Raw genomic sequence first — 13,703 nt, 5'->3', positions numbered from 1 at the left:
CTAGCGCCATTCGACGGCCAACACCGCGGTTCCTGGTGTGTCCGCTGTGCCGTGCGTGTGATCATTGCTTGTACAGCCCTCTCGCAGTGTCCGGAGCAAGTATGGTGGGTCTGACAGACCGGTGTCAATGTGTTCTTTTTTCCATTTCCAGGAGTGTATGTTAATTTGCGATGTTAGCGAAAAACCTTGACGGTGACAGGAAGCAGGTGACGTGACGGGCCGTTGACGGCCTCTGTGAGTGCCGCCATTTGAATTGCATTGTGGAATGTTTCGACGTGACATGAAGTAACGTGACGACCAGTGTGAAATAGCCCTTAACCTGTCAGGAAGTGTTTCTTTACGGCAATATTGCTATGTGGACGGCATTTTTGTTGATGTTGCAGGCTGCTACAGGAGCTGTCGACATACTGCCTAGGTGTTGCCGACGTTGAGGTCACATCTGTCTCTGTTCCCGCAAAATCTTCACACTGTCTCTCTTTTTATTGACGGCAGTATTTCCGTGCCGAGTCACGTAATGTTTGCGGAGGGACACTATTATTTCGCTTCAGATCGACAGTTGACCGGAGAACTTGGAGAAAATTTTTTTTCCCCTACAGAGATGTAAAAGTGGGTAAACTAGACAACTACGATCTCCATACATGTAGGACCAGAGTTGTGGAAGAAAGGAAATAGTTCACACAAAGATCGTAAGCTGGATAAGGAGATTATCGCGTCTAGTCTCATAGTTGAAGAAGGGAGCCGTATCTTTATTCTACATACGTTCTTAAGACTTCTAAAGTTTCTGAAGATTCACCACGTGTGTTTTCATGTTTATGAGCAGCCACTTCGCCGACTGTCTCTTCCTTATCACGGCGTTTTTGTTCATTACTTTTCACGTCGAGTAATTTCGTCGTAGATGGAACGCTTTTACGGAATTCAAAATGGTTAAAATGGCTCTGAGCACTATAGGACTGAACATCTGAGGTCACCAGTCCCCTAGAACTTAGAACTACTTAAACCTAACTAACCTAAGGATGTCACACACATCCATGCCCGAGGCGGGATTCGAACCTGCGACCGTAGCAGTCGCGCAGTTCCGGACTGAAGCGCCTAGAAACCCTCGGTCACAGCGGCCGGTGTTTACGGAATTCATAGCTTTGTTACTGTACTAGTGAACCACAATAAAATATTGACATTGCACGTATCCGTTTCAAACTAAATGAATTCCTTGAGTCATCCATCGAATGGTTGCAAACGATTTGTACGAGGTGGTGTATCGCTGAGCAGAAGGACATTTTAAAGAGGTACACGTAATGTCAGATCCCTTAATCGGGCAGGTAGCTTAGAAAATTTAAAAAGGGAAATGGATAGGTTAAAGTTAGATATAGTGGGAATTAGTGAAGTTGGGTGGCAGGAGGAACAAGACTTCTGGTCAGGTGACTACAGGGTTATAAATACAAAATCGAATAGGGGTAATGCAGGAGTAGGTTTAATAATGAATAATAAAATAGGAGTGCGGGTAAGCTACTACAAACAGCATAGTGAACGGATTATTGTGGCCAAGATAGACACAAAGCCCATGCCTACTACAGTAGTACAAGTTTATATGCCAACTAGCTCTGCAGATGATGAAGAAATTGATGTATGACGAAATAAAAGAAATTATTCAGGTAGTGAAGGGAGACGAAAATTTAATAGTCATGGGTCACTGGAATTCGTCAGTAGGAAAAGGGAGAGAAGGAAACATAGTAGGTGAATATGGATTGGGGGGAAGAAATGAAAGAGGAAGCCGCCTTGTAGAATTTTGCACAGAGCGTAACTTAATCATAGCTAACACTTTGTTCAAGAATCATAAAAGAAGGTTGTATACCTGGAAGAATCCTGGAGATACTAAAAGGTATCAGATGGATTATATAATGGTAAGACAGAGATTTAGGAACCAGGTTTTAAATTGTAAGACATTTCCAGGGGCAGATGTGGATTCTGACCACAATATATTGGTTATGAACTGCAGATTGAAACTGAAGAAACTGCAAAAAGGTGGGAATTTAAGGAGATGGGACCTGGATAAACTGAAAGAACCAGAGGTTGTAGAGACTTTCAGGGAGAGCATAAGGGAACAATTGACAGGAATGGGGGAAAGAAATACTGTAGAAGAAGAATGGGTAGCTCTGAGGCATGAAGTAGTGAAGGCAGCAGAGGATCAAGTAGGTAAAAAGACGAGGGCTAATAGAAATCCTTGGGTAACAGAAGAAATAGTGAATTTAATTGATGAAAGGAGAAAATATAAAAATGCAGTAAATGAAGCAGGCAAAAAGGAATACAAACGTCTCAAAAATGAGATCGACAGAAAGTGCAAAATGGCTAAGCAGGGATGGCTAGAGGACAAATGTAAGGATGTAGAGGCTTGTCTCACTAGGGGTAAGATAGATACTGCCTACAGGAAAAGTAAAGAGACCTTTGGAGAGAAGAGAACCACTTGTATGAATATCAAGAGCTCAGATGGCAACCCAGTTCTAAGCAAAGAAAGGAAAGCATAAAGCTGGAAGTAGTATATAGAGGGTCTATACAAGGGCGATGTACTTGAGGATAATATTATGGAAATGGAAGAGGATGTAGATGAAGAGGAAATGGGAGATATGATACTGCGTGAAGAGTTTGACAGAGCACTGAAGGACCTGAGTCGAAACAAGGCCCCGGGAGTAGACAACATTCCATTAGAACTACTGACAGCCTTGGGAAAGCCAGTCCTGACAAAACTCTACCATCTGGTGAACAAGATGTATGAGACAGGCTAAATACCCTCAGACTTCAAGAAGAATATAATAATTCCAATCCCAAAGAAAGCAGGTGTTGACAGATGTGAAAATTACCGAACTATCAGTTTAATAAGTCACAGCTGCAAAATACTAACGCGAATTCTTTACAGACGAATGGAAAAACTGGTGGAACCCGACTTCGGGGAAGATCAGTTTGGATTCTGTAGAAATGTTGGAACACGTGAGACAATACTAACCTTACGACTTATCTTAGAAGAAACATTAAGAAAAGACAAACCTACGTTTCTATCATGTGTAGGCTCAGAGAAAGCTTTTGACAATGGTGACTGGAATATTCTCTTTCAAATTCTGAAGGTGGCAGGGGTAAAATACAGGGAGCGAAAGGCTATTTACACTTTGTCCAGAAACCAGATGGCAGTTATAAGAGTCGAGGGGCATGAAAGGGGAGCAGTGGTTGGGAAGGGAGTGAGAGAGGGCTGTAGCCTATCCCCGATGTTATTCAATCTGTATATTGAGCAAGCAGTAAAGGAAACAAAAGAAAAATTCGGAGTAGGTATTAAAATCCATGGAGAAGAAATAGAAACTTCGAGGTTCGCCGATTACATTGTAATTCTGTGAGGAAAGGACCTGTAAGAGCAGTTGAACGGGATGGACAGTGTCTTGAAAGGAGGATATAAGATGAACATCAACAAAAGCAAAACGAGGATAATGGAATGTAGTCGAATTAAGTCGGGTGATGCTGAGGGAATTAGATTAGGAAATGGGACACTTAAAGTAGTAAACGAGTTTTGCTATTTGGGGAGCAAAATAACTGATGATGGTGGAAGTAGAGAGGATATAAAATGTAGACTGGCAATGGCAAGGAAAGCGTTTCTGGAGAAGAGAAATTTGATAACATCGAGTCGCCTGCTGATACAGTGGCAGTTTATCAAGACTTAAGTGAGTCTGATCGTGGTATTATAGTCGGCGCACGAGCGATGCGACACAGCATCTCCGAGGCAGCGATGAAGTGGGGGATTTTCCCGTACGACCATTTCACGAGTGTACCGTGAATATCAGGAATCAGGTAAAACATCAATTCTCCGACATCGCTGCGGCTGGAGAAAGATCCTGCAAGAACGGGACCGACGACGACTGAAGAGAACCCTTCGACGTGACAGAAGTGCAACCCTTCCGCAAATTGCTGGAAATTACGCTCCTGGAAATTGAAATAAGAACACCGTGAATTCATTGTCCCAGGAAGCGGAAACTTTATTGACACATTCCTGGGGTCAGATACATCACATGATCACACTGACAGATCCACAGGCACATAGACACAGGCAACAGAGCATGCACAATGTCGGCACTAGTACAGTGTATATCCACCTTTCGCAGCAATGCAGGCTGCTATTCTCCCATGGAGACGATCGTAGAGATGCTGGATGTAGTCCTGTGGAACGGCTTGCCACGCCATTTCCACCTGGCGCCTCAGTTGGACCAGCGTTCGTGCTGGACGTGCAGACCGCGTGAGACGACGCTTCATCCAGTCCCAAACATGCTCAATGGGGGACAGATCCGGAGATCTTGCTGGCCAGGGTAGTTGACTTACACCTTCTAGAGCACGTTGGGTGGCACGGGATACATGCGGACGTGCATTGTCCTGTTGGAGCTGCACGTTCCCTTGCCGGTCTAGGAATGGTAGAACGATGGGTTCGTTGACGGTTTGGATGTACCGTGCACTATTCAGTGTCCCCTCGACGATCACCAGTGGTGTACGGCCAGTGTAGAAGATCGCTCCCCACACCATGATGCCGGGTGTTGGCCCTGTGTGCCTCGGTCGTATGCAGTCCTGATTGTGGCGCTCACCTGCACGGCGCCAAACACGCATACGACCATCATTGGCACCGAGGCAGAAGCGACTCTCATCGCTGAAGACGACACGTCTCCATTCGTCCCTCCATTCACGCCTGTCGCGACACCACTGGAGGCGGGCTGCACGATGTTGGGGCGTGAGCGGAAGACGGCCTAACGGTGTGCGGGACCGTAGCCCAGCTTCATGGAGACGGTTGCGAATGGTCCTCGCCGATACCCCAGGAGCAACAGTGTCCCTAATTTGCTGGGAAGTGGCGGTGCGGTCCCCTACGGCACTGCGTAGGATCCTACGGTCTTGGCGTGCATCCGTGCGTCGCTGCGGTCCGGTCCCAGGTCGACGGGCACGTGCACCTTCCGCCGACCACTGGCGACAACATCGATGTACTGTGGAGACCTCACGCCCCACGTGTTGAGCAATTCGGCGGTACGTCCACCCGGCCTCCCGCATGCCCACTATACGCCCTCGCTCAAAGTCCGTCAACTGCACATACGGTTCACGTCCACGCTGTCGCGGCATGCTACCAGTGTTAAAGACTGCGATGGAGCTCCGTATGCCACGGCAAACTGGCTGACACTGACGGCGGCGGTGCACAAATGCTGCGCAGCTAGCGCCATTCGACGGCCAACACCGCGGTTCCTGGTGTGTCCGCTGTGCCGTGCGTGTGATCATTGCTTGTACAGCCCTCTCGCAGTGTCCGGAGCAAGTATGGTGGGTCTGACACACCGGTGTCAATGTGTTCTTTTTTCCATTTCCAGGAGTGTACAATGCTGCGACATCAACAAGTGTCAGCTTGCGAACCATTTAACGAAACACCATCGATACGGGCTTTCGGAGCCGAAGGCCCACTCGTGTATCCTCGATGACTGCACGACACGAAGCTTTACGCCTCGCCTGGGCCCGTAAACACCGACATTGGACTGTTGATGACTGGAAACATGTTGCCTGGTCGGACGAGTCTCGTTTCAAATTGTATTGAGCGGATGGACGTGTACGGGTGTGGAGACAACCTCGTGAATCCATGTACCGTGCACGTCAGCAGGGGACTGTTCAAGCTGGTGGAGGCTCTGTAATGGTGTGGGGCGTGTGCAGTTGGAGCAATGAGGGACCCCCAGATGTGTCTAGATATGACTTTGAGACGTGACACGCACGTAAACATCCTGTCTGGTCACCTGCATCCATTCACGTCTATTGTGAATTCCGACGAACCCGGGCAATTCCAGCAGGACAACGCGACACTGTACACGTCCAGAATTGCTACAGAGTAGCTCCAGGAAAATTCTTCTCAGTGTAAACACCAGACTCCCCAGACATGAACATTATTGAGCATATCTGGGATACCTTGCAACGTGCTGTCCAGAAGAGATCTCCACCCCCTCATACTGCAGAATTCATGGTGTTAGTTCCCTCCAGCAGTACTACAGACATTAGGCGAGTCCTGTTTCTTTGTCTCTTCAGTGTATTTTCACAAATACATTCTGCCAATCACTGTGCCTTACGGTAGACACGAACTTCGACGGTAATAAAATTTACTGGCCTACCTGAGCGCACAGAATACTCCTCTGCTCTGTAACCTGTTGCTATTACGAATAAAGATGCGATTGTCGAAATTTAAATTTCACTTGCCGTACTTGCGGTGTCCGCTGCAAGACGCTATCTTACCAAGTTTCATAAAATTGGTCTCAGCACACAATTCGCGATGTGCAGTGCAACCCTGCCAACATTGTTTATACTGAAAACGAAAATCGGGAACGAATCTTAACGACTTGTAAATGAGAACAAAGACTCCAAGTTTGCAAGCGCTTCATTAAGGTATGAAAACAATACACCTTTTCAAAAAGCCCTCACAAGCAGACGAGTTTGCAAAATAACACGTGCACAACTGCGTTTCTTGACATTCATTTCAGCTGTCAGACAAGTCCCTATGCTTTACTATAAAATTTCTATAGGAAATTTTCACCGTACGCAATGTTCTAACAATACGGAGCTACACATTTACAAATACACTACTGGCCATTAACACTGCTACACCACGAAGATGACGTGCTACAGACGCGAAATTTAACCGAGAGGAAGTAGATGCTGTGATATGCAAATGATTAGCTTTCCAGACCATTCACACAAGGTTGAGCCGGTGGCGACTCCTACAACATGCTGACATGAGGGAAGTTTCCAACCGATTTCTCATACACAAAACAGCAGTTGACCGGCGTTGCCTGGTGAAACGTTGTCCTGATGCCTCGTGTAAGGAGGAGAAATGCGTACCATCACGTTTCCAACTTTGATGAAGGTCGGATTGTAGCCTATCGAGATTGCCGTTTATCGTATCGCGACATTGCTGCTCGCGTCGGTCGAGATCCAATCAGCGTTAGCAGAATATGGAATCGGTGGGTTCAGGAGGGTAATACGGAACGGCGTGCTGGATCCCAACGGCCTCGTATCACTAGCAGTCGAGATGACAGGCATCTTATCCGCACGGCTGTAACGGATCGTGCAGCCACGTCTCGATCCCTGAGTCAGCAGATGGGGAAGTTCGCAAGACAACAACCATCTGCACGAACAGTTCGACGACGTTTGTAGCAGCACGGAGTACCAGCTCGGAGACCGTGGCTGCGGTTACCTTTGACGCTGCATCACAGACAGGAGCCCCTGCCATCGTGTACTCGACGACGAACCTCGGTGTAGGAATGGCAAAACGTCATTTTTTCGGATGAATCCAGGTTCTGTTCACAGCATAATGATGTTCGCATCCGTGTTTGGCGACATCGCGGTGAACGCACATTGGAAGCGTGTATTCGTCATTATTCGTCATCGCCATATTGGGGTATCTCTCGGCGTGATGGTATGGGGTGCCATTGGTTACACGTCTCGGTCACCTCTTGTTGTCATTGACGGCACTTTGAACAGTGGACGTTACATTTCAGATGTGTTACGACCCGTGGCTCTACCCCTCATTCGATCCCAGCGAAACCCTACATTTCAGCAGGATAATGCACGACCGCATGTTGCAGGTCCTGTACGGGCCTTTCTGGATTTAGAAAATGTTCGACTGCTGCCCTGGCCAGCACATTCTCCAGATCTCTCACCAACTCAAAACGTTTGGTCAATGGTGGCCGGTCAACTGGCTCGCCACAATACGCCAGTCACTACTCTCGATGAACTGTGGTATCGTGTTGAAGCTGCACGGGCAGCTGTACCTGTACACGCCATCCGAGGTCTGACTCAATGCTCAGGCGTATCAAGGCCAGAGGTGGTTGTTCTGGGTACTGATTTCTCAGGATCTATGATCCCAAATTGCATGACAATGTAATCGCATGTCACTTCTAGTATAATATATTTGTCCAATGAATACTGATTTATGATCTCCATTTCTTCTTGGTGTAGCAAATTTAATGGCCAGTAGTGTTGTATCATATGATTTCCACAGATGAAAATCCTGGAGACCAGTATTGCCCAGAGGTAGAAGACAGCTGGTGCGGGTGGCAGAAACGAACAGCCCTTGGAATGGAACGTGAACCGCACCCTACTCCCCAGCGTACAGAAGGGAAGTCTTCCAATATACGAATATTTATCAAAAGATGAATTACTGACGAGATCTTTAGGTGGCCACACACATAATGCGAATGAAAGTTTTAACTCCACTATTTGGCGATTAGCTCCTAAACGCTTGAATTGGCATCGTATTTAGCAGTGGGCTTATTCAATGAAGGGCAATGGCCTTGCCGCAGTGGCTACACCGGTTCCCGCGAGATCACCGAAGTTAAGCGCTGTCGGGCGTGGCCGGCACTCGGATGGGTGACCATCCGGGCCGCCATGCGCTGTTGCCATTTTTCGGGGTGCACTCAGCCTCGTGATGCGAATTGAGGAGCTACTCGACCGAATAGTAGCGGCTTCGGTCAAAGAATACCATCATAACGACCGGGAGAGCGGTGTGCTGACCACACGCCCCTCCTATCCGCAGCCTCAATGAGGATGACAGCCCGCATCTCGTGGTCGTGCGGTAGCGTTCTCGCTTCCCACGCCCGGGTTCCCGGGTTCGATTCCCGGTGGGGTCAGGGATTTTCTCTGCCTCGTGATGGCTGGGTGTTGTGTGATGTCCTTAGGTTAGTTAGGTTTAAGTAGTTCTAAGTTCTAGGGGACTGATGACCATAGATGTTAAGTCCCATAGTGCTCAGAGCCATTTGAACCATTTTTTTTTGAGGATGACACGGCGGTCGGATGGTCCCGATGGGTCACTTGTGGCCTGCTTTATTCAATAAAGGAAATTCATCCCTTCTGATGGTCATGGACTCGACAGGAATAGTAGCAGGCACACAAAGCTTCAATTGCGACGAACTACCAGTGCCTGAGCTGGGGCTGAATCGATGTAGTTCATTGGAATCGAAGGAAGGTCGGAAAGCTTCGGAAAAGAACGGCTGCGAGCGCAGAACGAAGCCAATGAGGAAGGAGAAGGATTACTACACGGTGCTGGAATCGCACATTAATCGGTAAGCATTTTACATTTTTTCAACTCCCTTGAATTTCTAGTATCCGAGAATTTATTTTTCAAACGTGTCTATCTCGAAAAACTTTTTTCACATTTGCGTGCAGGCTGAGTCATAAGGTAAAGAACCGATCATTATGAAAACTGACAAAATCATTCTTTATAGAAAGCCGGCCTGGGTGACCGAGCGGTTCTAGGCGTTACAGTCTGGAACCGCGCCACTGCTACGGTCGCAGGTTCGAATCCTGCCTCGGGCATGGATGTGTGTGATGTGCTTAGGTTAGTTAGGTATAAGTAGGTCTAAGTTCTAGGCGACTGATGACCTCAGAAGTGAAGTCCCATAGTGCTCAGAGCCATTTTTTTTTCTTTATAAAATTAAGAATTACATGAACCAACTTTTGAGACGATATCACGATTTTAAGGGTATTTTTCTTTGCATAATTAGAGAAAAAAGATCGTGAAAATCGAAGTAAATTGTTCCAACGCCTGCAAAATTTTTAATTTTCATTATTTTCACCTGCATTGACGTTCGTATACTTAGAAAAAAAAAGTTATTAGTGTAAAATCAAAATCTTTTTGATTTCAGATGTCGATCGGAATGGCTACACTCCACGCAATTGGAGAACTATACTCACAACCTTCAGCGTACGTCACAGCGTAACTTTGTTATTTTTGGCTGAAATTATTCAAAGAAATTCACAAAAGCTGTTCGAAATAAGAATGAAATTATGTCAAAATTTGATTAAATTCTAATTAGTTATTACCACACCAAAAAAAAAATACACTCCACGCAACTGGAGAACTATACTCACAACCTTCAGTGGACGTCAAAACGTAACTTTGTTATTTTTGGCTGAAATTATTCAAAAAAATAAACACGAGCTGTTCGAAATATGAATGAAATGGTGTCAAAATTTGATTAAATTCTAATTTGTTCTTCCCACACAAAAAAATTTAAAAAAAGTCAGTGTCAAACACCTGACGTGGTTTCCCCCCGGAAGTGTAGTTAGGTAAAACGACAATTTTCACAAAGAGTTTAGTTTTGTTGAATGACGCTGTCCTTCGCTGCACCAGTGGGGGAGCATATCTCGGATGTCAGATCCAACACAGTGTTACTAAGTTAGTGAACTCGTGTGTAGACGTGTTGGCAATTTGTCGGTATATTGCAACCACATTTTCCGCATCTTCTCATTCTCTGGATCACTGAATAACCACTTTTGAGGAGTTTTTGCAGATGTTTTTGTACAGTGCGGCACTACATACCGTTTGTAACCCATTTTCCGAAGCGTAAATTCCAAAACAAGACGTCATTGTGAATTTGCATCGCGACCGTAGGAGCGGCGAGCTAGGCAGTGACGTCAGAGGCGCCACATGACTTTACTGGAGCGTTTTAGTGGACATTCAAATAATATGAATTTCATTTCCGTATTTATAAAAGCCGCTCACGAAAAATGACGGTGACCGTGTGAGTGGTGTGCTGACCACGTGCCCCTCCATATCCGCATCCAGTGACGCCTATATCTGAGGATGACACGGCGGTCGGTCGGTACCGTTAGGGCCTTCCGAGACCTTTTCGGACGGAGTTAAGTTGTTTATAAAAGAATACTGAAACTGAAAAGGAAAAGAACCATGTTAGGAGCATAAAATGATATAAATATGTCGCCGATGTTAAATTTTCGACCTTTGTGACACATTGTCTTGGGAACTTTTTAAGACACCAACTTATAATTTTCCACAATTATTGAATGCACCTTTCTTCACACGCTGAACTAAAACTATTATTAAAATTGTATTGTTGGGCATGTTATCTTTTTTTTTCAAACACTCAATTTTTTGACATAATTTTGTAAACAAATGAACATAAAAACAAAACAACTCAGGATATTGTAATTACACTCCTGGAAATTGAAATAAGAACACCGTGAATTCATTGTCCCAGGAAGGGGAAACTTTATTGACACATTCCTGGGGTCAGATACATCACATGATCACACTGACAGAACCACAGGCACATAGACACAGGCAACAGAGCATGCACAATGTCGGCACTAGTACAGTGTATACCCACCTTTCGCAGCAATGCAGGCTGCTATTCTCCCATGGAGACGATCGTAGAGATGCTGGATGTAGTCCTGTGGAACGGCTTGCCATGCCATTTCCACCTGGCGCCTCAGTTGGACCAGCGTTCGTGCTGGACGTGCAGACCGCGTGAGACGACGCTTCATCCAGTCCCAAACATGCTCAATGGGAGACAGATCCGGAGATCTTGCTGGCCAGGGTAGTTGACTTACACCTTCTAGAGCACGTTGGGTGGCACGGGATACATGCGGACGTGCATTGTCCTGTCGGAACAGCAAGTTCCCTTGCCGGTCTAGGAATGGTAGAACGATGGGTTCGATGACGGTTTGGATGTACCGTGCACTATTCAGTGTCCCCTCGACGATCACCAGTGGTGTACGGCCAGTGTAGGAGATCGCTCCCCACACCATGATGCCGGGTGTTGGCCCTGTGTGCCTCGGTCGTATGCAGTCCTGATTGTGGCGCTCACCTGCACGGCGCCAAACACGCATACGACCATCACTGGCACCGAGGCAGAAGCGACTCTCATCGCTGAAGACGACACTTCGTCCCTCCATTCACGCCTGTCCCGACACCACTGGAGGCGGGCTGCACGATGTTGGGGCGTGAGCGGAAGACGGCCTAACGGTGTGCGGGACCGTAGCCCAGCTTCATGGAGACGGTTGCGAATGGTCCTCGCCGATACCCCAGGAGCAACAGTGTCCCTAATTTGCTGGGAAGTGGCGGTGCGGTCCCCTACGGCACTGCGTAGGATCCTACGGTCTTGGCGTGCATCCGTGCGTCGCTGCGGTCCGGTCCCAGGTCGACGGGCACGTGCACCTTCCGCCGACCACTGGCGACAACATCGATGTACTGTGGAGACCTCACGCCCCACGTGTCGAGCAATTCGGCGGTACGTCCACCCGGCCTCCCGCATGCCCACTATACGCCCTCGCTCAAAGTCCGTCAACTGCACATACGGTTCACGTCCACGCTGTCGCGGCATGCTACCAGTGTTAAAGACTGCGATGGAGCTCCGTATGCCACGGCAAACTGGCTGACACTGACGGCGGCGGTGCACAAATGCTGCGCAGCTAGCGCCATTCGACGGCCAACACCGCGGTTCCTGGTGTGTCCGCTGTGCCGTGCGTGTGATCATTGCTTGTACAGCCCTCTCGCAGTGTCCGGAGCAAGTATGGTGGGTCTGACACACCGGTGTCAATGTGTTCTTTTTTCCATTTCCAGGAGTGTATTTTGGTTCCATATGTGTTGAATCTCACACTTGGCATGCTGTGAAAATTTCATGTCTCTAACACCTGTACATTTTTTTAGAAAGTGGGTCATTTACTGCAAAAAATGTAGTTCAGAGATGCTCAGGTTTAAAACTTTTTTATTACAAATTCTTATACAGACCTACATTTCTGCGTCTTTTATGCACTAGAACTGCCCTGGCCCATAGTCTGTGTCTTCTCCAGTGTCACAACAGCCCAGTGCTTGCCTCCTCCTCTTCTTTCTTGCTTCTTTTTTTTCATCTGCTGAGCAGCTAACTCTACTTCACGTACGCGAAGCCGGCCGGAGTGGCCGAGCGGTTCTAGGCGCTACAGTCTGGAACCGCGCGACGGCTACGGTCGCAGGTTCGAATCCTGCCTCGGGCATGGATGTGTTGATGTCCTTAGGTTAGTTAGGTTTAAGTAGTTCTAAGTTCTAGGGGACTTATGACCACAGCAGTTGAGTCCCATAGTGCTCAGAGCCATTTGAACCATTTGAACGTACGCGAAACTCATCGAGTTCCTGCAGTTCTTTAGCTGTTTTCTGTCCAAATCCTACCCCCAACTTGTCCAGAACGTTACGTCTTTCGTAGTTCCGACCATTGAAAATTATTACAGCATCAGACACTGCTAATGTTAGAGTCATAAGGGCAACAAATACATTTTTAGGCACACGACACCACACATCATTACTGAAAGCCTCATTCACATTCTGCGTCTTCCCATGTAAACACTTGTTTAGTAGCTCAGGATTTGCCAAATCTCTGTAAAAAAAATGTTCAAATGTGTGTGACATCTTATGGGACTTAACTGCTAAGGGTATCAGTCTCTAAGCTTACACACTACTTAACCTAAATTATCCTAAGGACAAACACACACACACCCATGCCCGAGGGAGGACTCGAACCTCCGCCGGGACCAGCCGCACAGTCCATGACTGCAGCGCCTGAGACCGCTCGGCTAATCCCGCGCGGCAAATCTCTGTAAATAGGTTTGATTGACATAATATCATTACTTTTACCACTATCACCCTTTTCGATGCACTAGGTTGCATGGTCACTTAAGAAACATTATCGTGGTTTCCTTCACTGCCAGCACACGTGTTTTCAAGTACTTCAGAAGAAAATGCAGGTCTCAACATACCTATTACCCGCAAATTTTCGTTTCTTGAAGTTACTTTCACACTTAGTCGTTTTATTTACGTATAAAAAGCAGTAGAAGTTAGCTTACTACAAAGGGAGCCGATAATCACGCTACTTTCAACGAAAACTAGTATCAGAAAC

At 46.9% G+C, this 13,703-nt stretch overlaps 1 pseudogene; it reads left to right on the top strand.

The window, feature by feature from the left end:
- The first annotated feature begins 8,320 nt into the window (after window positions 1-8,320).
- Window positions 8,321-8,438, top strand: LOC126214101 (5S ribosomal RNA; annotated as a pseudogene).
- The last annotated feature ends 5,265 nt before the right edge of the window (window positions 8,439-13,703 follow it).

This window comes from Schistocerca nitens, chromosome 11 (assembly GCF_023898315.1).
Source record: "Schistocerca nitens isolate TAMUIC-IGC-003100 chromosome 11, iqSchNite1.1, whole genome shotgun sequence".
NCBI classification, from domain to species: Eukaryota; Metazoa; Arthropoda; class Insecta; order Orthoptera; family Acrididae; genus Schistocerca; species Schistocerca nitens.
This window is presented reverse-complemented; position numbering and strand designations above follow the sequence as displayed.